This window comes from Schistocerca gregaria, chromosome 2, assembly GCF_023897955.1.
Source record: "Schistocerca gregaria isolate iqSchGreg1 chromosome 2, iqSchGreg1.2, whole genome shotgun sequence".
Classification (NCBI taxonomy): domain Eukaryota; kingdom Metazoa; phylum Arthropoda; class Insecta; order Orthoptera; family Acrididae; genus Schistocerca; species Schistocerca gregaria.
In genome coordinates this window covers 247,730,662-247,752,346 of record NC_064921.1, presented here as the reverse complement: position 1 = coordinate 247,752,346, position 21,685 = coordinate 247,730,662, and the positions used below count along the sequence as shown (strand labels likewise).

General features: G+C 44.5%; 1 protein-coding gene and 1 non-coding gene across 2 annotated transcripts in view; both read right to left on the bottom strand.

The window, feature by feature from the left end:
- The window catches only part of LOC126336785 (uncharacterized), a 1,589,831-nt gene that overhangs the window by 1,480,118 nt on the left and 88,028 nt on the right, over positions 1-21,685 (bottom strand). The gene's annotated exons all lie outside the window — the stretch shown is intronic.
- On the bottom strand, positions 12,043-12,116 carry Trnat-ugu (transfer RNA threonine (anticodon UGU)). Its single transcript has one exon. It is a non-coding gene; the product is annotated as a tRNA-Thr (tRNA).

Below are 21,685 nucleotides of genomic sequence, written 5' to 3'. Positions count from 1 at the left end.
ATTTAAGTGCTTGGCAGAGGGTTCATCGAACCACAATCATACTATCTCTCTACCACTCCACTCCCTAACAGCGCACGGGAAAAACGAACACCTAAACCTTTCTGTTCGAGCTCTGATTTCTCGTATTTTATTTTGATGATCATTCCTACCTATGTAGGTTGGGCTCAACAAAATATTTTCGCAATCGGAAGAGAAAGTTGGTGACTGAAATTTCGTAAAAAGATCTCGCCGTGACGAAAAACGTCTTTGCTGTAATGACTTCCATCCCAATTCGCGTATCATATCTGCCACACTCTCTCCCCTATCACGTGATAATACAAAACGAGCTGCCCTTTTTGCACCCTTTCAATGTCCTCCGTCAATCCCACCTGGTAAGGATCCCAAACCGCGCAGCAATATTCTAACAGAGGACGAACGAGTGTAGTGTAAGCTGTCTCCTTAGTGGACTTGTTGCATCTTCTAAGTGTCCTGCCAATGAAACGCAACCTTCGGCTCGCCTTCCCTACAATATTATCTATGTGGTCTTTCCAACTGAAGTTGTTCGTAATTTTAACACCCAGGTACTTAGTTGAATTGACAGCCTTGAGAATTGTACTATTTATCGAGTAATCGAATTCCAACGGATTTCTTTTGGAACTCATGTGGATCACCTCACACGTTTCTTTATTTAGCGTCAACTGCCACCTGCCGCACCATACAGCAATCTTTTCTAAATCGCTTTGCAACTGATACTGGTCTTCGGATGACCTTACGAGACGGTAAATTACGGCATCATCTACAAACAACCTAAGAGAACTGCTCAGATTGTCACCCAGGTCATTTATATAGATCAGGAACAGCAGAGGTCCCAGGACGCTTCCCTGGGGAATACCTGATATCACTTCAGTTTTACTCGATGATTTTCCGTCTATTACTACGAACTGCGACCTTCCCGACAGGAAATCACGAATCTACAGCTTTAGAAATGGACTACTTGAGCAGACCCTGTAGAATTTCCCGAACAGACCAAGTAAGAAATCAGCAAATAACAGAAAAGACACAGACTCATTATAGTATTATGGATAGAATAGAAGAAAGACAGATAGGATGGTTTGGGCATGTCGAAAGGATGGAAGAAGACAGATGGCCCAAGAGGGTACTTTCCTGGCAACTTCCTGGAGGTAGAAGAAGAGGAAGACGGCAGAATGTGTGCTATGTGGTGTCCAAAAATCGGTGGATAGAAGAGGAACAAGAGAGGATGAGGAAGAACAGTGGGATCTATGCGTTTGGTGACAGAGATTCGGGATGCGGCGACAACTGTAGGAACCCTGCAACAAGAAGTTGACAGAAGCGAGATCGCAACTTTGGCGCACTCTTACCTACAAGGCAGGGAGTAATAAACTGAAATTTGGTACTTGAATGAAACAGTTCTCATAGACAGCCAAAATGAGAGTCTGCGGATCAACTATTGTGTGCTCACTGCAGAAAGATTTGCCGTGGAGGAGCGACATCGCTCAGTACCAAGATAGGATGGAGGAAAAATTGAACTGTCAGCTTGTCGGATCTAGTAGTCTGAAGTTGTGACGTCGCCTACTATACAGACATCCAAATCAGTATTCCATCGTACACCGTCGACTATCTTTTGGATCTAAGAGGATCCTAAAGCTACTGTGAAAACGAAACTGCACGTAGAGCACTCTAACCAGTAACGGTACTTCGTATTACTCAAAAACTGACGTAATTCTACTTGTGGAAATCCATCGTTCTTGCGGGCATGGGACAGAGCTGATGACATAAATAAAGAAAACGAACCGCCACAAACGTATCGTCAAAGAAGTTTATTTCAGATGACTCGTTTCGGCGCAACACGACATGTTCAGGTCCACGATAAACCAAAAGAGTACTTTCATTCGATGGCTCATGTATCGTACAGCCCTTATAATACTAATTGTAGTGGATTCCATACAACAGGAGTGCATGCAGCCCACGACCACTAGTATTATGGAAATGTGTGGAAAGTTCTGTGAGACCAAACTGCTGAGGTCATCAGTCCCTAGGCTTGCATACTACTTAATCTAACTTAAACTAAATTACTCTATGGGCAACACACACACACACACACACACACACATGCCCCAGGGAGGTCTCGAACCTCCGACGAGGGGAGCCGCGCGAAAGCTCGTATTATATGGGTTCTATGGTATACGGGGGAAGTAATGAAAGCCTTCTTTTGGTCCATAGTGTACCTAAAGGTGGCGTAAGTCTTGCCCCGAAACTAGTGACTTGAAACAAATTTCTTCGTTGATACGGCCGCGGTGTTTCGTTTTCTTTATTTGTCGTAGTTCTTGTCGGCTCAGCTAGGTATTTTCATTATAACTTACTTCTGTCACATTATTATTAATAATAATTTTTTTCTACTATTATTACAAGCTTTTTCTGTAATATTACGTGTCGGGTAGTTTTCATAGGTAATCCCATAATATGTTTTGCGTGCGACGTCATACACAACAGTAAGAAGAGGTGGTCTAGAGTGGTGCAGCGACTGTCGTCGTAGGAAAGCTGGATGGGAGCAGAGGTGATTAGTGAGCAAGTCAACACAGAAAGCAGAATATTTACTTAACTTGTATTTCGCCAAACGTACGAAGACTCACTACAAATTACGCAACAAGAAACAGAGTGAAGGTCAATTCTTACAAAGAGGAAGACAGCAACCAGCCACTATTTATTTATGTAGATAGCGCCGCAACCGCTTTCGAACTGACAAGTTCATCATCAGACGGCTGTTCACATGATTTGCAAGATACACTTTACATGATCGTCAGTTTTAGGTTTTTATTCTTTCACTGTGGCGAAATGAAAATCAAAAACTGACGATCGTGTAAAGTGTATCTTGCAAATCATGCGAACAGCCGTCTGATGAGGAACTTGTCAGTTCGAAACCGGTTACGTCGCTATTTACTTACATAAATAGCAGTTTTAATAGTGGCTGGTTGCTGTCTTTTTCTTTGTAAGAATCAACCTACATTAATTTTACACAGCTACGGCCTCACTATGTTAGTTTGGAGAAATAGCAAGAAACAGATTGCAGTTCATGCAATAGCAACAACGATGGGGTTGGAGCAGTCACTAGGTAGCTTCTGCGCAGGGGCCGGTGGCGAAGTGGCTCCAAGTGCGAGTGAGGGGAGCGGCTGCCGCCCGCCAGCGACAGAGCGCTCTCGTAGTACAGAGCTGCTAGAGGCGTGGCTCAGCGGGTCTGCCAGACCATTGGCGTTGGATGGGAACTTATAATTCCGTTGCCAACTGTGATACGCCAGTAGTGGTGACATCGATACGTGATACCACGTAATCTGTTAAACATGCTCCACTTAGTAATGAATCGTCGATAAAGATAAATAAAAGTACAAAAATGTGTACTTTCACCCTTGCCGGTTTTCGCTTTAACGTGAGCAACAAGGCTCCGAACACACTCGACTGCGACACGCCTTGACGTACAGACGCTATTGGACGACATCTGTAGCGACGTCACGAGCCTGCAGTTGGGCTCGTATCGACGAGATATAAACGCACGCTGTGCCACGGCCCTCGACCCGAAATAAAAAAGGCAGACGCCGCAGTGGGAACCGGCCCAAAGTGGTTGAGCGTGGTGGCCAGAGCCGCCGTCTGACAAAAAAACGCAGCAGGGTCGCTGGGCAGCTGGCACCTCTGTGCTGCGGGCATTAATTGTGTGCCCTGCTAGGCCCGGGCTGGCCTCCAGCTCCAGCTCCAGCTAGGGGCCGGGTGGAATGCTGCCGCAATTACTGCACACGCCCGCCGTCACTGCGCGCCTGAGCCGCGCCGCGCTGCCAAAAAGTTTAACGAGATGCGATTACGATAGCGCGCTGCCACGGGCAGCCAGCCGCTAATTTGCTGGAGCCGAACGGCGATCGGGCTCGTGGCTGCCAGCCGAGTGACCCACATATCGATAAAAAACAAAAAAGCAGCCCGCACAGTGGAAACCATCTGGCTAGAAGTCATTGGAGAAGCCGCGCTATGCGACATCTAGCTCCGATAATGCAACAAATCTTATGGGTTTAGTTTGTTTCCCACAGACATCCAAAAATCATTTGACACACACTGTCAACACATCGATGCCATGTCTGCTGTTGCTGTCCTGAGTCCAAAGACTGGTTTCCTGCTGCCATGCCGCTGTATCTTGTTCAAATGGTTCAAATGGCTCTGAGCAGTATGGGACTTAACATCTGAGGTCACCAGTCCCCTACAACTTAGAACTACTTAAACCTAGCTAACCTAAGGACATCAAACACATCCATGCCCGAGGCTGGATTCGAACCTGCGATCGTTGCGGTCGCGCCTAGAACCGCTCGGCCATCCCGGCCGGCCTGTATCCTGTGCAAGACTCTTCATCTCTGCATAACTACTGGAACGTACATCCATTTGAACCTGGTTACTGTATTCATCACTTAGTCCCCTCTACAATATTTACTCTCCTTATTTACCGCCATTATCCAATTGATGACTATTTCATCTATCAACCGATTTCTTCTTTTAGTCAAGTTGCGCTACTAAGAGTTTTCCTCCTACTCTATTTGCTACCTCCTCATTGGTTTTCCAATCTACAATTATTATCTTCGGCATCTTCTCTACTACCACATTTCAAAAGCTTCTGTTCTATTCTTGTCTGTACTGTTTATCGTCTATATTCCAATGCCATCTGTGGGTACATTTCAGACAAACTTTCAGAAGCCACTTTCCAACACTTAAATTTATACAATGAAATTTTCACTCTACAGCGGAATGTGCGCTGATATGAAACTTGCTGGCAGCTTAGAACTGTGTGCCGGACCGAGACTCGACCTCGGGACCTTTGCCTTTCGCGGACAAGTGCTCTACCAACTGAGCTACCCAAGCACAATCACGCCCCGTTCGCAGGAGAGCTTCTGTCAAGTTTGGAAGGTAGGAGACGAGGTACTGGCGGAATTAAAGCTGTGGGGACGGGGCGTGAGTCGTGCTTGGGTAGTTCAGTTGGTAGAGCACTTGCCCGCGAAAGGCAAAGGTCCCGAGTTCGAGTCTCGGTCCGGCACACAGTTTTAATCTGCCAGGGAGTTTCACTTAAATTTATATTCGATGTTGACGTATTCCTCCTTTTCACAAAAGCAGATCTTATTGCGGCACTATCATCTTTACTTCTGTCATCGTCACTTATTTTACTGCCCAAACAACACAACTCGTCTGCTACCTTTAATTTCTCATTTACTATTTCCCTCAATATTAGCCACTTTCACCCCGCTACATCACGTTATCGTCGATTTACTTTCGTTGTTTTTCACATTATAACAACTTTTAAAGACAAACCCACATTTATAGTATTTGTATGTTTAGAAAAGGCACGGAATTTTTAAATTATCAAGCATGAAGTACAGAGACCGAAAGGTTATCTATAGCTCGTACGGAAACCAGACTCTAGTTGTAAGACCGAAGCACTACACAACCGACAGGCAGTATTGATGAACGGCCACAACAACATCCACAACAGCAACAGAGACAATAACTAAGAAGCGGGTGACTCAGGGCTGTAGGTATGTCCAACTTGCAGAAAATCGGGACTTATGGACGATGGTTAAAAAAATCGACGGTAAAACAAATATTATTTCTGAAGTGAATGCACATTATATTTAACTGTCAGCAGTGTCTAAAACTCGGAATATCTGGCACCTCGCGTAAGGCCGTGTCCTACGTGAGCAACAGAAGCGAGCGAGAGCAATCGACTCCTGGATACGCGATACTCCAGCGATAAGCAGCAGCATCGGGCAGAAAGCTTGGGTGTCCTGCGTTCGAGCGACCATGTCGCGTTACAAGATGGCTGCTTAGAGCCAACCAGATGTTTCTATAAAACGGCGTCCTTAACCTGTACAGTACTGTAGCAGGAAAGTAAGGCTACAGAATTGGGTTTACTTAAGAAAATAAAGGGAAAAGGAATGCTGTGCATGTAATTTACAAAGGGAGGAATCTTCATGGAGAATTTCATGAATATCATGAACTATGAATATCTCCAGACAAATTCTTCGGATACACGTGAATGAGCAGAGGAGCATTCCATTATCTCATCAATAAATTAAATACGAATGCATTTTTTTTACATGATCAAGACTTTTAACAGTCAGCATATACAGAGTAATGACTACTACATGACTAACAACGCTAAATACAAACGTAATTACACAGAAGGTAGCTGTGGTGTAGAGGTAGCGTTTACTATTCGTAATTATGTGTTAGGAAAAAGGTCCTGAGTTCGATTCTTGGCTGTTCTTATATTCTTACTGACTCAGTTACAATTCCGTCTTTAAGTTTTATCTATACTGTTTACACTACATCGCTAAGTATATTTTTAAGGTCTTTCCAAAGAACTTGATCTTCACACCTATCTCAGTATATCACACACATTTAATTCCTAATAAATTACAATGAACCATTAAATTTTACAGATATTTGATGTTCATCAGCAGTCAGTGTTAAGGCCAAGCGTTTCAGTTACTCTAAATAGTTTGCAAAAGTAAAGCTTACAAAATTTTTGAAAAGAAAGTCAAACTTTTTGTGTAACATTTTGTCTAAAAGTATGAAATAAAAATATTAGGGAAACTTTTGGTGCACCTCATTTTCTGTTCATGATTTCGAGCATCATTCAAAGGCACGCAAAACGATTCTCTGATCTACTTATTTCTGTTACACAAATCATTTCATAGAATATTTGACTGCTTTCTTTCATTTTTTAATTTCAAGTTTTATTCAGAAAGCATGATCTTACTGACACCTCATTTGCCTTCCTAACGTACTTGATTCGAAGGAAGCCTTTTTGACATTTAAATACCGCACCAATGTATCTTCCTACCTGCAAAATAGCTAGGTCTTGAACAGATGAAATTTTTGACACTTCATTTATATAGCAGCTTTTTGTGAAATATTTCAATTTTCCCTCAGCTTATTAACTAATTTTTCGTTAATTACCCTGATTACTTTCATGCCAAACTAGACCTCTTGCTGGCCACTTGGATACTCCGTTTACTTGTTTCTCTCCCTTTGTTTGGCTATGAAAATTTGGAGAAAACCTCATGGTGTAAATTACAGGGAGTTTTGTTTCCGCTCTGCTCACGCGTTTACAAAAACATATCACGTGTTAATCATATGATAAAGTAGTTCTTTCTGCGTTCTCTCATTTCCAAAACTCGTCGTTTCCATATCTTGAACTTTTTTGTGAGATACGACGATTTTTACGACTACTTGATTCCCGTAGCGCAGAAAAGGTTCGGACACGCCGCGAGCGAACCGTCCGCGGATATAACAACTAATATTTGATTACATTCCGGTCTCAACTTTAAATACAATTTAGATATATTGGTTACATTTCATAGGCAATAATGTATGGCCTTAATGAACTATACGGAAAGTTCACACAATATGATTTTACCTCTGAAAATTCTTAAAAATTCGTGCAGCCATGTACTCAGTTTCGTGCAGCACAGTAAATATGAGGAATAACGAAAATAAATTCTGACCTTTACCATTTAAAGATATCACGCTACAGGTTGCGGAAGAATCAAATTTTTTCACCGAATAGTTTTCTTAAAATTGAATTTAAAGTAATTCATACTTGCTGTCGCGTCCGCTCCACTGGTTTGCCAAGAAGGCACGTGGCTGTCGCTTACTGTCGCGCGTGCTCCAGCAGCAAGTTTCAAACACGTTTGAATTCAAACGTCGCCAGTTGCAGCGGGAGACAGGCAGCGACACAGATGTCGCTCACGTAGGACACTTCCGTAACTATACCTGCGGTTGTGTTTTGTCGCCTGAAGCTGTCGCTCGCTTCTGTCGCTCACGTAGGACACGGCCTAAGGCTTAGGCGGGAGTGGTCACGACACACTAAAAACCGGGGCAACCCGCGGAAATCGAGCCACCTGGCAGAACTAGCTGTAGCCACCAGCGATGTTATTTAGTCTGTACATGAAGGATGAATGAAGCAAGGAGAGATTCTGAAAGGAAATTAAACTTCAAGGAGGAAAAATAAAAATATAATGTCTGCCAGTGGGATTGGGATTCTGACTGAGAGGGCAAGCGACTCGGAAAATTATGCTTGCTGGAGACTGCAATGAGAAGATATTACAAAAATGTCGTTTCGTGCTAACAATAGGTAAGCAAAGAACACATAAAGATACAAATAATAATTATAATGGGTTCGCACTAACAGTCCAAGAAACGTTATACAGTATCTAATCAAAAGTTTTCGGACATCTATTACTAGATACTACCGTGGAGTGTGTCCACATTTTGCTTTTGTGGCAGGTTGAACTCTGCTGGAGCCACTTTCAGTGAGGCGTCTGAATGTCTGTGAAGGAATGGTAGTCTATTGTTCTTCAAGAACCAAAACCAGAAAAATGGTTCGAATGGCTCTGAGCACTATGGGACTTAACATCTGTGGTCATCAGTCCCCTAGAACTTAGAACTACTTAAACCTAACCAACCTAAGGACATCACACACATCCATGCCCGAGGCAGGATTCGAACCTGCGACTGTAGCGGTCGCGCGGTTCCAGACTGAAACGGCTAGAACCGCTCTTCCACCTCGGCGGGCGCAGGACTGTGGTGCTCCACGGCGACGCCGTACTCCCGGATTTGAAGAAGGTGTACTGCGTCGCATTGAAGATAGCCCGTCAACGAGTTCGCGAACAATTGCGCGTGCAATGGCTGTTAGTCACAGTACCGTGTTGGACGTCGAGCAGGAGCAACAATTACATCCGCACCACTTACAAAGGGTACACGCTTCAGTCTGGAACCGCACGCCCGTACGGTCGCAGGTTCGAATCCTGCCTCGGGCATGGATGTGTGTGATGTCCTTAGGTTAGTTAGGTTTAAGTAGTTCTATGTCTAGGGGACTGATGACCTTAGATGTTAAGTCCCATAGTGCTCAGAGCCATTTGAACCATTTTTCTGCACATGGTTCCTGCACCGTTGCATCGACGCACCCCTGTTTCCACGTCGATAGCTCTTCACAGATGAATGTAGGTTCACAAGGGATTGTGTTCTGAATGTTCGACATAGCCATGTCTGGACGGACGAAAACTCTCATGCCACGCATGTTCAGGGATTTCAAGACAGGTTTGGAATTAACGTGTGGGCAGGTATTCTGGAGGGTCATGTGATTGGAACATAGCTCCTTCTATCCAAGCTCACGGGTTCCGCATACTTCCTACGACACGTAATGGACCCGTTATTGGAAGCTGTGCCATTGAATGCCGTCAGGAAATGTGGTTTTAGCATGATAGAGCACCACCTCACTTTTCACTTTCTATCCGGAGACATCCCAACGGACGGTATGGTGAAAGATGGATAGGCCGTGGTGGTCCAACTGCATGGCCGCCACGATCGACGGATTTAACCCCTATGGACTACTTCTTGTAGGGTCGTATGAAGAGCCTATTTTATGAGACAACTGCAGAGACACAGGAAGATCCCCTGGCACGAGTTCTGGCCGCTGCACAAGACACTGAAGAGAGACCAGGTGGGATGGAGAGAGTGCACCAGAACATGCTTCGGAGGTACAATGTGTGCAACAACGTTGGTGGTCGCCACATCGAGCCGCTGTTGTAATGCATCGGTACGTTGCGGCTGGTGCCGTAGAGATGCTGGGTTCTTGTTGTCGACTATTGTAAACCACAATTTGTAAGTTGTAACGCAAATGCATAAGTAATAACGGAACGAGTCAGTATTATTTTCAAATGGATTGCAACAATTGTACTGGGTCACGCCTAAGTATATTTCTCACGTGGGTGTGGATGAGATAATCATCCGCATTGAAACTGTCGTAGAAAGGAAACGATACGTTTCCGGACATGGGTTCCTATTCAAAATGTTATGTAGTCACAACCCTCTACATGTCGTAGAAGTTTGTAACGGGAATTTCCGAGCACCCTGTATATTAAGATTTATAAATTTGTGGTCTGTCAAGTCGTCGTACTAATGCTTTACGCTCCGGTTTTCCAATGCGTAGCGGCAGCTCTGTAGAGCAGTACGAGTTTCTGTGAAATCTTTCAATCTGAGCATTATGAAAAACGGCGAGTTAAGGAGCAGTGGCCGCGCTGTGTTTGGCAACCAGAGCAAACAAATAAGAGAGGCCGACGACTACATTGTCTCCGGTGCGCGCTACAACAAAGGCACGCCGCACAAAGAGCTGTCAGCCGCACCGCCGCGTGTGGGTGTTCCGGCGCGCATGTGCGCGCGCGAGCGGCTCTCTGCCGTCATTAATTTCTCCTAACCCTGGGCGCGCTAACTGCGGCAGAGGCGGCCACCTGCATTACCTATTCAGCCCGCACGCAAATAGAGCAGTGCGAAGGAGGCGTGCCCGATACAAGGGGACGCGACCGTGCCCGCTAAACGGTTAGCAAAAAGACCAGCCGCCGCTGAATAGGACTGCTTTGCAAACAGTAGCTTCGGGAAAACAGGTAAACCCGATTTAACTCGGAATTAGCGGCATGTCGTGCAGCGGATGAAATTCAGCGAGAGGTAATTAGCGAAAGAATGGGTTGTACGCTTTCAATATAAAAGGGACATCGCTACGTTCGCTGACAAGTTTTACAGAGACGTGTTACTGACGGGTCTATAAGCGAAAGGATGTAACATTGTAACTGCTTCTAGTGTCAGGATATAATTTACCATTGAAAGTCAACACACAGAAACAGAGGACACGGGACGATGTTCATAAAATAATGGTGCGAAATCATCAGTGTACTCGCGGGAGCAAATCTCGATTAATGTGCCGTTGCATAAAAACAGCATATTTTCGTTGCACGCCAAATCTAAATACGAATTTTCAGCCAAACGCAGGACTTGTGATGCAACATAAGCATGTTTCTGTGGGGAAAAAAAGGTTGCTGCAAGTGTTGTTTCACTATTATTGAATGCTAAATTTACTATATATACAGAGTGTTACAAAAAGGTACGGCCAAACTTTGAGGAAACATTCCTCACACACAAAGAAAGAAAATATGTTATGTGGACATGTGTCCGGAAACGCTTACTTTCCATGTTAGAGCTCATTTTATTACTTCTCTTCAAATCACATTAATCATGGAATGTAAACACACAGCAACAGAACGTACCAGCGTGACTTCAAACACTTTGTTACAGGAAATGTTCCAAATGTCCTCCGTTAGCGAGGATACATGCATCCACCCTCCGTCGCATGGAATCCCTGATGCGCTGATGCAGCCCAGGAGAATGGCGTATTGTATCACAGCCGTCCACAATACGAGCAAGAAGAGTCTCTCCATTTGGTACCGGCGTTGTGTAGACAAGAGCTTTCAAATGCCCCCATAAATGAAAGTCAAGAGGGTTGAGGTCAGGAGAGCGTGGACGCCATGGAGTTGGTCCGCCTCTACCAATCCATCGGTCACCGAATCTGTTGTTGAGAAGCGTACGAACACTTCGACTGAATCTGCAGGAGCTCCATCGTGCATGAACCACATGTTGTGTCGTACTTGTAAAGGCACATGTTCTAGCAGCACAGGTAGAATATCCTGTACGAAATCACGATAACGTACAGTACATACTAACGAAATTAAATGAGCTCTAACATGGAAATTAAGCGTTTCCGGACACATGTCCACACAACATCTTTTCTTTATTTGTGTGTGAGGAATGTTTCCTCAAAGTTTGGCCGTACCTTTTTGTAACACCCTGCATACTAAGATGGTATCTGTCCTTTCGGATCCGCAGCTCGTGGTCGTCGGTAGCGTTCTCGCTTCCCGCGCCCGGTTTCCCGGGTTCGATGCTCGGCGGGGTCAGGGATTTTCTCTGCCTCGTGATGACTGGGTGTTGTGTGATGTCCTTAGGTTAGTTAGGTTTAAGTAGTTCTAAGTTCTAGGGGACTTATGACCATAGATGTTGAGTCCCATAGTGCTCAGAGCCATTTGAACCATCGGTGACCATGCAGCTCATTAGAATGAAATTACAATGAAATGAACACCCTTAGCTGCTTACAGGCGTTGACATACGCCAACGGGGACAGATGTAAATATGTGCCCCGACCGGGATTCGAACCCGGGATCTCCTGCTTACATGGCAGACGCTCTATCCGTCTGAGCCACCGAGGACACAGAGGACTGCAGGGATTTATCTCTGGCACGCCTCCCGCGAAACCCACACTCTCAACGTATTGTCCCGCACTACATTCGTAGTGCCCCTGCCCATTATACTCGTTACTCGCGGCGCGTCGCCGATTCCCGTAACAGTTCGGGCACTGTTTGTGCATCCTCTGTGTCCTCGGTGGCTCAGATGAAAAGCCGGCACCGTAGCTCAGCGTGTTCGGTCAGAGGGTTAGCTGCCCTCTGTAATAAAAAAACTGAGTTAACCGATAAAAGGCGAACATAAACGGATGTCTTACGACGTCCGCCCCGACGAGCACATACAACGAACGAAAACGAACAAAATGAGAATTAAAAAAAGAAAAAAAAGATGGATAGAGCGTCTGCCACGTAAGCAGGAGATCCCGGGTTCGAGTCCCGGTCGGGGTACACATTTTCAACTGTCCCCGTTGACGTATGTCAGCGCCTGTAAGCAGCTAAGGGTGTTCATTTCATTGTAATTTCACTAAATTTACTGTTTTGTTGAATGAAGTTTGTAATGACGGAAACTGTAGCGTTGCCCATGGTGTGGATAACGGTGGGAGGCAGTAATTTGGTTCTGAGTTGGCACAACCTACGAATGTGATGCGACAAGCAGCTGTTTACTGGTACGAGCGCTGTGGTGGTCCCGTAACCAGAGATTTTACTTAGGTTGAAAGGTGACTATTTGTTTTTGAGTTTGATAGCATACTATTCCTACATCTGTCGTATGTGCTACATCTGTCGTATGTGACGAGTCGAAGACCTTTATTGATGTCGATTGTCGTGTGCTCTGAATATTTGATAGAAGCATATTGAACTGATGCCATATTAAAGTCCAACGTTGTCAAGCTAAAGTGCCGTATTTGATGGTTTCCGTGTTTAAACTAGCGTGAAATGAGATGATTATATAAAAAAAAAGACGCACCCCGCTAGTCATTGAGGTTCAATTCGAAGCGGAACTCACTGCTGAAGACACTTCTACTTCAGTCAATGAGATTCCGGGCCGAAGATGTGTCTGCAGACACCCCAGACAACGGTGGGATACCAACGTAACTGTCGCCCGCTATACGGGCAGACAACCAGGAGTGATGCTCTGGGGTGACTAATTATATAGCTGGATCCTTTCGGTTGCCATCTGCGGCATCCTTTCAGCAAAACGGTACGTCGACGATATCCTACGCCCCGTTTTGTTGCCCTTCATGGCAAACCATGGGCTCACATCTCAGGAAAATAATACCCGCTCCCACTCGGCGAGGGTGTCTATTGCTCGTCTTCGTACTTGCCTAACGCAACCTTGGCCAGCAACGTCGGCGGATCTGTTCCCAGTTGAAAACGTTGGGAGCGTTATGGGCACGGCCCTACAATTTGTTCGGGATCTTGACGATCTAACGCTCCAATTGAACAGAATTGGGTGCAGTATCTTACCGGACCTCCAACAATTCTATCAATCAACTTCTTCGTAGTGCATCGTGTACTTAGCCAATGAACTTGCTTACTTCTTCTCCCAAACTATTTTCGTTCAAGTTTATCTTTATTTCTCCAGTCCAGGTTCAGTTGCTGCAAGCTCATGGTTTTTACGCAAATTGATGATTTCCCAGAAGTTCTATGACAGCATTTCTGTCTTGTACCATGCGGCCTGCGGTAATTAAAAGCCCAGAAGTTGCTGTTGCCACTCCAAACTTGGATAACGGAGGAGGGTTGGCGCATAAAGAAGACTAGAAAAAACAACACTATGAGGTTCAATTTATGTGTATGTTAGGATTCGATTTCTGTACACGCTATCTTCTTGCTTACCAAAAGGCGCTTAGGAAAACTATTCAAAACGTGTGTACGTATTTTTGTTTAAGGGAACAGCTGTTGTGGGGGACAAAAATGTGTGTGAAATCTTATGGGACTTAACTGCTAAGGTCATCAGTCCCAAAACTTACACACTACTTAACCTAAATTATCCTAATGACAAACACACACACCTATGCCCGAGGGAGGACTCGAACCTCCGCTGGGACCAGCCGCACAGTCCATGACTGTGGGGGACAAGCAAACATCTAAAGGCTTGGTACAACGGTTGAGCCTAGCAAGAGATTGCGTTTAAATTTTACCACATTTCTCAGATACGTAAGCGAAAAGTTTCAATGCCAACATTATCAAGCATTAGATTACAGCATTCGTATTTTCAAAAGCTTTTTAAGAGCTTTTTACGACCGTTCGAAAATGTTCATCGTTCCCCTGAACAAAAGACCAAACTATTTCGATTGGCACGACAGTCAAAACAATTAAACATGTAACAAAATTAAGTGCTCCTCTGTGTACTATCATTTATGGAAAATTTCGTTTCCCTAATTATCTTGAATGTTCACGAAATAAAAGAGGTATTGTGTAAAACGACAGAAATTACTAAATTACTGGCTGCAGTGAGAATATTCGCCACATTGTTCGCTGTAGCTTGACTTGTATACTCGTTCTGGATGTAATTTGGGTGACCTGTCACTCTTTACATAGGCTCGACACAGTTTTCCGCGAGAGCATTCTACTCAAACTATTTCGAAGCGGGGGTCAGACCATCTTCAGCAACCGTAGTTGTTTACATCGAAATACTCAGCAACCAGTTGCACAAAATAAATTTAATCTTCAGAAGGTCATACCTATCCCTTACCCTGATCAAGTGGTTCGAGCACCAGCACAAAAAAAGTGATATAAAGAAGATAACAACATACAAACATTCGATATGCGAACCATGAGTGAACCGGCAGACGTCAATAAGGCAATCGAATTCTTGCCATACCCGTCCCAGCATGGCATCGTCAACTGTGGCAGTCGCTTCCCGTATTCTCTCCCGGAGCTCTGCTACATCACGTGGTACAGGCGGTACAGACACCAGATCTTTAATGTGTCCCTAAAGAGAAAAATCACACGGAGTGAGATCTGGCGATCGGAGAGGTTATTTTATGAAACTAGCTGTCCCCTCCTGTAGCAAATTACCAAACTACACTGTGGCAGTATACATGAAAAAAAAAAAAAACTTTCAGGGTTTCTCTTCAAAATGACATATGTATGATATCTGTAAAATGTCTGGTTCTTGTGCAATAAATAATTGAAAGTGTTTCCGCGATTTATATACACCCTATATTAGTTCAACTGTCGTCCCTGGGTTCTCCAGGATCACAAGATGAGTGCTTCAACAATAACTTACTCAGCTCTTCCCAGAACCCTCTACAACGAAATGGATGTCAAGTGACGTTGAAGTCTAAACTGTCCAGCCAGTCTATAATATGGACGAAATGTAAACGTGGACAGAGAAGTCAAAATTATACGCACTATAACAAGAGAGCGTCATGATCTCTCCCTTCTCCAAACATTTTAGTAGAAGCGTTTCTAGTTTTAGTTACATCAATTTTCAAATTTCACAGTTAACTTGCGGGAATAAAGGAACATGAAATTTAAAGCTTCTCGAAAATGATCAGGAACTGTATAAATTACAAGCTATATTTAACACAGGATACCTTGCATCTGGTTGACCGACGGCCTGCCCACGTCGATCACCTGTCGCAGAGCTTGGTAACGTTTCAGCCAGGTGAAGGTGCACTCTTACAGGCTGACTTAGCTGCTGTCAAAAAAATATAAGACATGATTCGTGTGACTACAGGTAGCACCGGCAAACCACACGGAGTCGTGTGAGGCAAGACCAAATTTAAACACCCTACACCGAGTCAAAATAATAACAAAAGGCGGACTTCCTGAACGCAGGCGGACACACCTGAATCAAACAGTATTCTCTTGATTTACACGCTCGCGTAGCCACTGTCTGCAGACCTGCGTTCATATTCGCAGTGCTAAGTGAAATACTAAAAACAGTGAGTGCACACTTCGGTTTTATTTCGTGCAAATTATAGCACTGAGCATGTTGTGAGAGCCCCTACTACGAGGGGTATTCAATAAGTAACGCAACACATTTGTTTTTCTCAAAGTATGCTGGCTTTATTCAGGATGCCATTGGATCATTTTTGCCACTCTTTTTGTTACAAAACTTTATTTTTCGACATAATCTTCGTTCAATGCGACGACCTTACGCCACCTTACTGAGAGGGCCCGTATTTCCACGTGGTACCACTCTACCGGTCGATGTCGGAGCCAACATCTTGCTACATCACTAACCTCCCCCTCATCCATGTACTGCTTCTCGCGGAGTGCGTCCATCACTGTGTCAGACAGCTGGAAGTTGGAAGGTGCGAGATTCGGGCTGTTGGGTGGGTGAGGAAGAACAGTCCAATGAAGTTTTCTCAGCCCCTCTCGGGTGCGCAGAGTTGTATGAGACCTTGCGTTGTTGTGGAGAAGGTGTCCGTTTGCATTTTCATGGCGACGAACAAGGTGAAGTCGTTTCTTCAGTTTCCTGAGGGTAGCACAGTACACTTAAGAGATGATCCTCTTACCATGAGAGAGGACATCAAATGGAGCCCCAAAGACCGTCGCCATGACTTTACCGGCTGAGGGTGCGGCTTTGAACATTTTCTTCGAAGGAGAGGTAGTATTCGAAGTGATGAATCCACGTTTAATCGCCTGTGGCGATTTTCAACAAAAAATTGCAACTATCAGACTCGTAACGCGCAAGCGATTCCGCACGGATGATCCTTCGTTGCTCTTTCTGGTCTACTGTTAGGCGGCGAGGAACCCTGCGGGCACATGCCTTTAAGTACCCCAATTGGTGGACGATATCGTCAGCACTTCTAGCAGAGACGTCCAGTTGTGCAGCGAAGGGTTTGATCGTGGTCTGTCCGTTACCTCGAATGAGTGTCTCCACGTTCCGACATTGCTGTAGTCACAGTTGTATGTGACCGGCCGGCACACGGGATATCGAACCTGTTGCAGTGATGACAGAAGCCTCGCCCAACGACTCATCGTGCTTTTGTTCGCTGCCAGGCCTCCGCGCACATTCTGCAAGCGCCTATAAATGTCTGAGATACTCTGGTTTTCCGCCAAAAGAATCTCAATGGTAGGTCTCTGCTTCGATTGCATCTCCGTTACAGACGCCATTTTGGAGGCTACCTATAACGCTGCCCGTATGGGAACTTCGTGAGAGCCGGCCGGTGTGGCCGGGCGGTTCTAGGAGCATCAGTTTGGAATCGTGTGACCGCTACGGTCGCAGGTTCGAATCCTGCCTCGGGCATGGATGTGTGTGATGTCGTTAGGTTAGTTAGGTTTAAGTAGTTCTACGTTCTAGGGGACTGATGACCTCAGATGTTGAGTCTCATAGTGCTCAGAGCCATTTGAGCCAACTCCGTGAGGGTAAACAAACTGAAGCAGAAATATTCCACGATGTCGCACAACAAATTCCGATTTTTTCAAAAGAAATCTGCAGAGAAAAATCTGTTGCATAACTTACAGTTGTTAGAACGAAAGCACGATATAAGGACCCCACAAAATTTCAGATGAAAGCCTTTCAAATGCTATATTTTTCTGAATTACGATTTATGGAAATTATGGAAACGCCATATAGTCAGCAATGGTGTAAATATATAATTATTAAATAAAATACTTAATAAATTTTATTTTTATTATAATTATTAGAAATCTTAGGCATCTGATGTAGCCTAAATTAAAAGTTAACAAGACGGAAAGTTATATTTGTGGGTCTGGTGAAGGTGTGAGGAGGGGGGGGGGGGGGCAGCGGTAAGAGGAAGAAAGAGAGTAACAAATGGTGAAGCCCCCCCCCCCCCTTTCTTCGCTCCCAGAGGAACACCCCATATCGGCCCCTGACGGTGAATACTGTATACCGCTTATTTCGAGATTAGGAAGCAACGGTCGGCAATGCATATTTTACGCACCACGAGGTTTTGAATGAGTAGTGCGTGGGACGGACATGTTTGTAAACTGCTTCATTTGTCATAACAAAGAGTGCCTGCCTCATATACAACGGGAAGCAGTGATTCACGAAGTGATGCGCAGTCGTTCATAACATGCCCACTTCCGAGACTGCCACTGTTTACAATCCTTGATGGACTGGACCTTGTGCAGATTGGACCACTACTCGTCACAAAAACTTGCGCGCACGAATTTAACGTTTGCTTTAGCGGGATACATCATTTTGAAATGTTGAAGATCGTGGTAACTGACGGGAAGTCATCTAGTGTAACCGACGTTATGCCTCGGTTCCGCATGGAAGCGTTATAGGCCCTCTGATGTTCATAAGTTGTACGAACGATTTACGAGCAGAAGCCAACCTGAGCAGGGTTTTTAGATTGCTTGCTGCTGTCGCTTACCACCCACTAAAGTTATTAGAAGATAAAAACGAATTACACAACGATTTAGACAAGATATATGCATGGTGAGAAACGTGGCAATTGACACTGTACAATAAAATCTGTGAGAGCCCCAACAAAATACTAAAAAAAAAACTCCGTTAAATTTTTGTCACACAATAGAAATACAAGGTTGTCGATTCAACTAAAAATCATATAATTACAGCTACGACCAACTTAAATTGGACCCATCACGTAGGAAATGTTGTAGGGGAGGCATCAAAGATTGCGATTTACTGACAGAACACTAGAAGATGCAACAAATCTCCTGAAGATGGTGACAACACTATGTTTATGAATCCTCTTCTGGATTATTGTACCGCGGTACGGGGTCTTTGTCAATTAGGACTGATGAAGGACATCGAAAAAGTTCAAAGAAGGAGAGCTCACGTCAATGGTGGATACAGAAAAACCTCAAGGAGGGGGCGCTAAATATGTCTTGAGCTACCTTTACTTTTACAATAATAAAAAATAGTCAAGTCACATGCAAAGTTTAATAACCATTTATTTAAACTGATCATACACATACACAAGACAATGACATCTTCTGACAGAAAAAAGTTACAACTGTGGTTCTCTTCCTTAAACGATGAATTTTATGCGCCTATTCTTAATGGTAAATTTGTTAACTACATCGTCAATAGAACAATAAATGTGAGGGTGAGTGTTCAACAGATAAAGCTATTAAGTCGATCCCTATGTGCGAGACAGAAACATATAAAATACGATGACGCGGACGCGTGTGCTACATAGGAAATTACAACTGAAAATGGTTCAAATGGCTCTGAGCACTATGGGACTTAACAGCTGAGGTCATCAGTCCCCTAGAACTTAGAACTACTTAAACCTAACTACGTTACACACATCCATGCCCGAGGCAGAATTCGAACCTGCGACCGTAGCGGTCGCGCGGTTCCAAACTGAAGCGCCTACAACCGCTCGGCCACTCCGGCCGGCAGCTACAACTACTCGATAACAGTTCGGATCGGATCGGCTGACAGGTGGGGCCGGCGCTGGCGGCAATGCGGGCGGCTCCACGTGTGTATCCGCCACTGCCTCAAGTTGTGCAGAACTAGAGGAAAGAAGTTCACGTGTATGATAAACGAGTTGTTGTGAAAATCACTACAAGGAACGCGTGTTTCTTTGCGGTAAGAGCTTCCGAGAAAATTTCAATCGCCAGCTATTTGATTCGAGGACCAAAATGTTTTGCTGGCCCCAACCTACATAAGGAGAAACCACTATGGTAATAAAATTCGACAAATTTGAGATCACACGGAATGATTTAAGTGTTAATTTTTTCCAAGTGTTGTTCGAGAGCGCAACTGTAGAGAAATTGACTGAAAGTGATTCGATGAGCCCTATGTCAAACATTGAAGCGTGAAATGCAGAGTAAGCATGTAGATGTGGGTAGCACACTATTTACACCCTTGCCGTAGATCAAGAGTGCGTGAAATGAGTACAACACGAATCTCGACCCTAAAAGTTTTGGACGCGCTATATAACTGCCCTTGTACCCTCCAAAGAGTCTCGATATCAGCGTGAAGCGCAGATCTCGTACTCGACGACTGCTTCATTCTGGTCTCGAGTAGGAGACTGTCGTCATGCCGGTCACATGGCTACCAACGAAACGAAACCATAGTGAATAATTTGCTCTTCAGTCCGAAGACTGGTTTGATGGATCTCTCCATGCTGCTCCAGCGCAAGCCTCTTCATCTCCGAATGACTACAGCATTTGAACCTGCTTACTGTATTCATCTCCTGATCTCCCGCTCCTATTTTTACCCCCTCCCCCCGCCCACACTTCCCTCCAATACGAAAATGGTGTCTCAGAAGGCGTACTATCAACCGATCACTGCTTTTTTCAAGGTGTACCATACATTTCCTTTTTTCCCCAATGCGGTTCAGTACGTCCTCTTTAGTTACTCGATCTCCCAACCTAATCTTCAGCCTTCGTCTGTAACACCACATTCCCGAAGATAGGTATCTCTTCTTGTCTGAACTGCTGGTGGTCCACGTTTCAGTTTCGTACAGGGTTACACTCCATACAAATAAATACATTCATTAAAGACTTCCTACACTTAAGTTTTTATTAGATATTAAGGAATGTATTTTCTGCGACAATGCTTTTCTTGCAAATGCAACCTGTTTTTTATATCCTGCTTTGGCCACCATCAGTTATTTTGCTGCCCAAGTCACAAAAGCTCAACTACTGCTTTTGGTGTCGTATATCCTAATCAAATTTCTCAGAATCTCCAGATTTAATTCAACTTCATTCCATTACCCTTGTTTTTGTTTTGTCGATATTAACCTCATGATCTCTTTTCAAGGTGGTAATATCAATGTCATCCACAAGCGTCAAGGTTTTTAATTCTTCTTCCTGACTTTTAATTACCTTCCTAGATTTCTCCTTTGTTTCCTTTAATGTTTGCTCAACGTTCACATTGAAAAGCGTCGGAGAAAGGGTGGAACCCTGTCTCACTCCCTTCTAAGTACTGCTTCGCTTTCGTGCCCTTCAATGGCAGCATGGTTTCTGTGCAAAATGAAAAGAACCTTTAGCGCCCTGTACTTTTTTATCTCTGCTACCTTCAGAATTTCAAACATACTCCAGTCAGCATTGTGAAAAGCTTTCTCCAGCATACTCTTGCAGTGTGTAGAATATAACAAAAAAGTGGTAAAAAACTGCACGAAGCCGTTGATTATTTCTAACCGATTAATTAAAAGTTTTCTGCCTAAGAATAAAAAGAGTCTTATGGCACTGTTGGCTGGCAAACCCCTGTAGGTAGGTTAAGTCGCCTGATCGGCAAGCATTCCTTTCCTCTGTGCACAACGTCTTCTTCCCTAGCGGTGAATGAGTGTTGTGCCTCGAGCGTCTGTTGAGTGTAGGTGAATGTAATGGTTGCGTGCGCAGTGTAGTGACACGTGTGATGATAAGACAAGACAGGCAGTGCACCCCGGTACCGGCACACAGGCTACCCCTAGCGAGTAGCACCAAGCTGACCGGCAGGCGTAACGGCCGCATCCCACGTGTGGGTCAACAGTGTCACATGCCCTGACTCCATGAGACACTTTGTGGGTTTAGCATTTAATCCAGGATACTTACGCAAACTCTAGTGACCAGGAACATTACGTCACCTCCTCTTTCTGCCCTTGATGGCCAAATGCTCATAGCGAATATTTCTTCCACCACCAGGATTCGAACCTTTCACCTGCGGCTGATTCACGCGCCATCGTAAAGGCGTGCGTTACCTATCTCAGTTAGGGAGG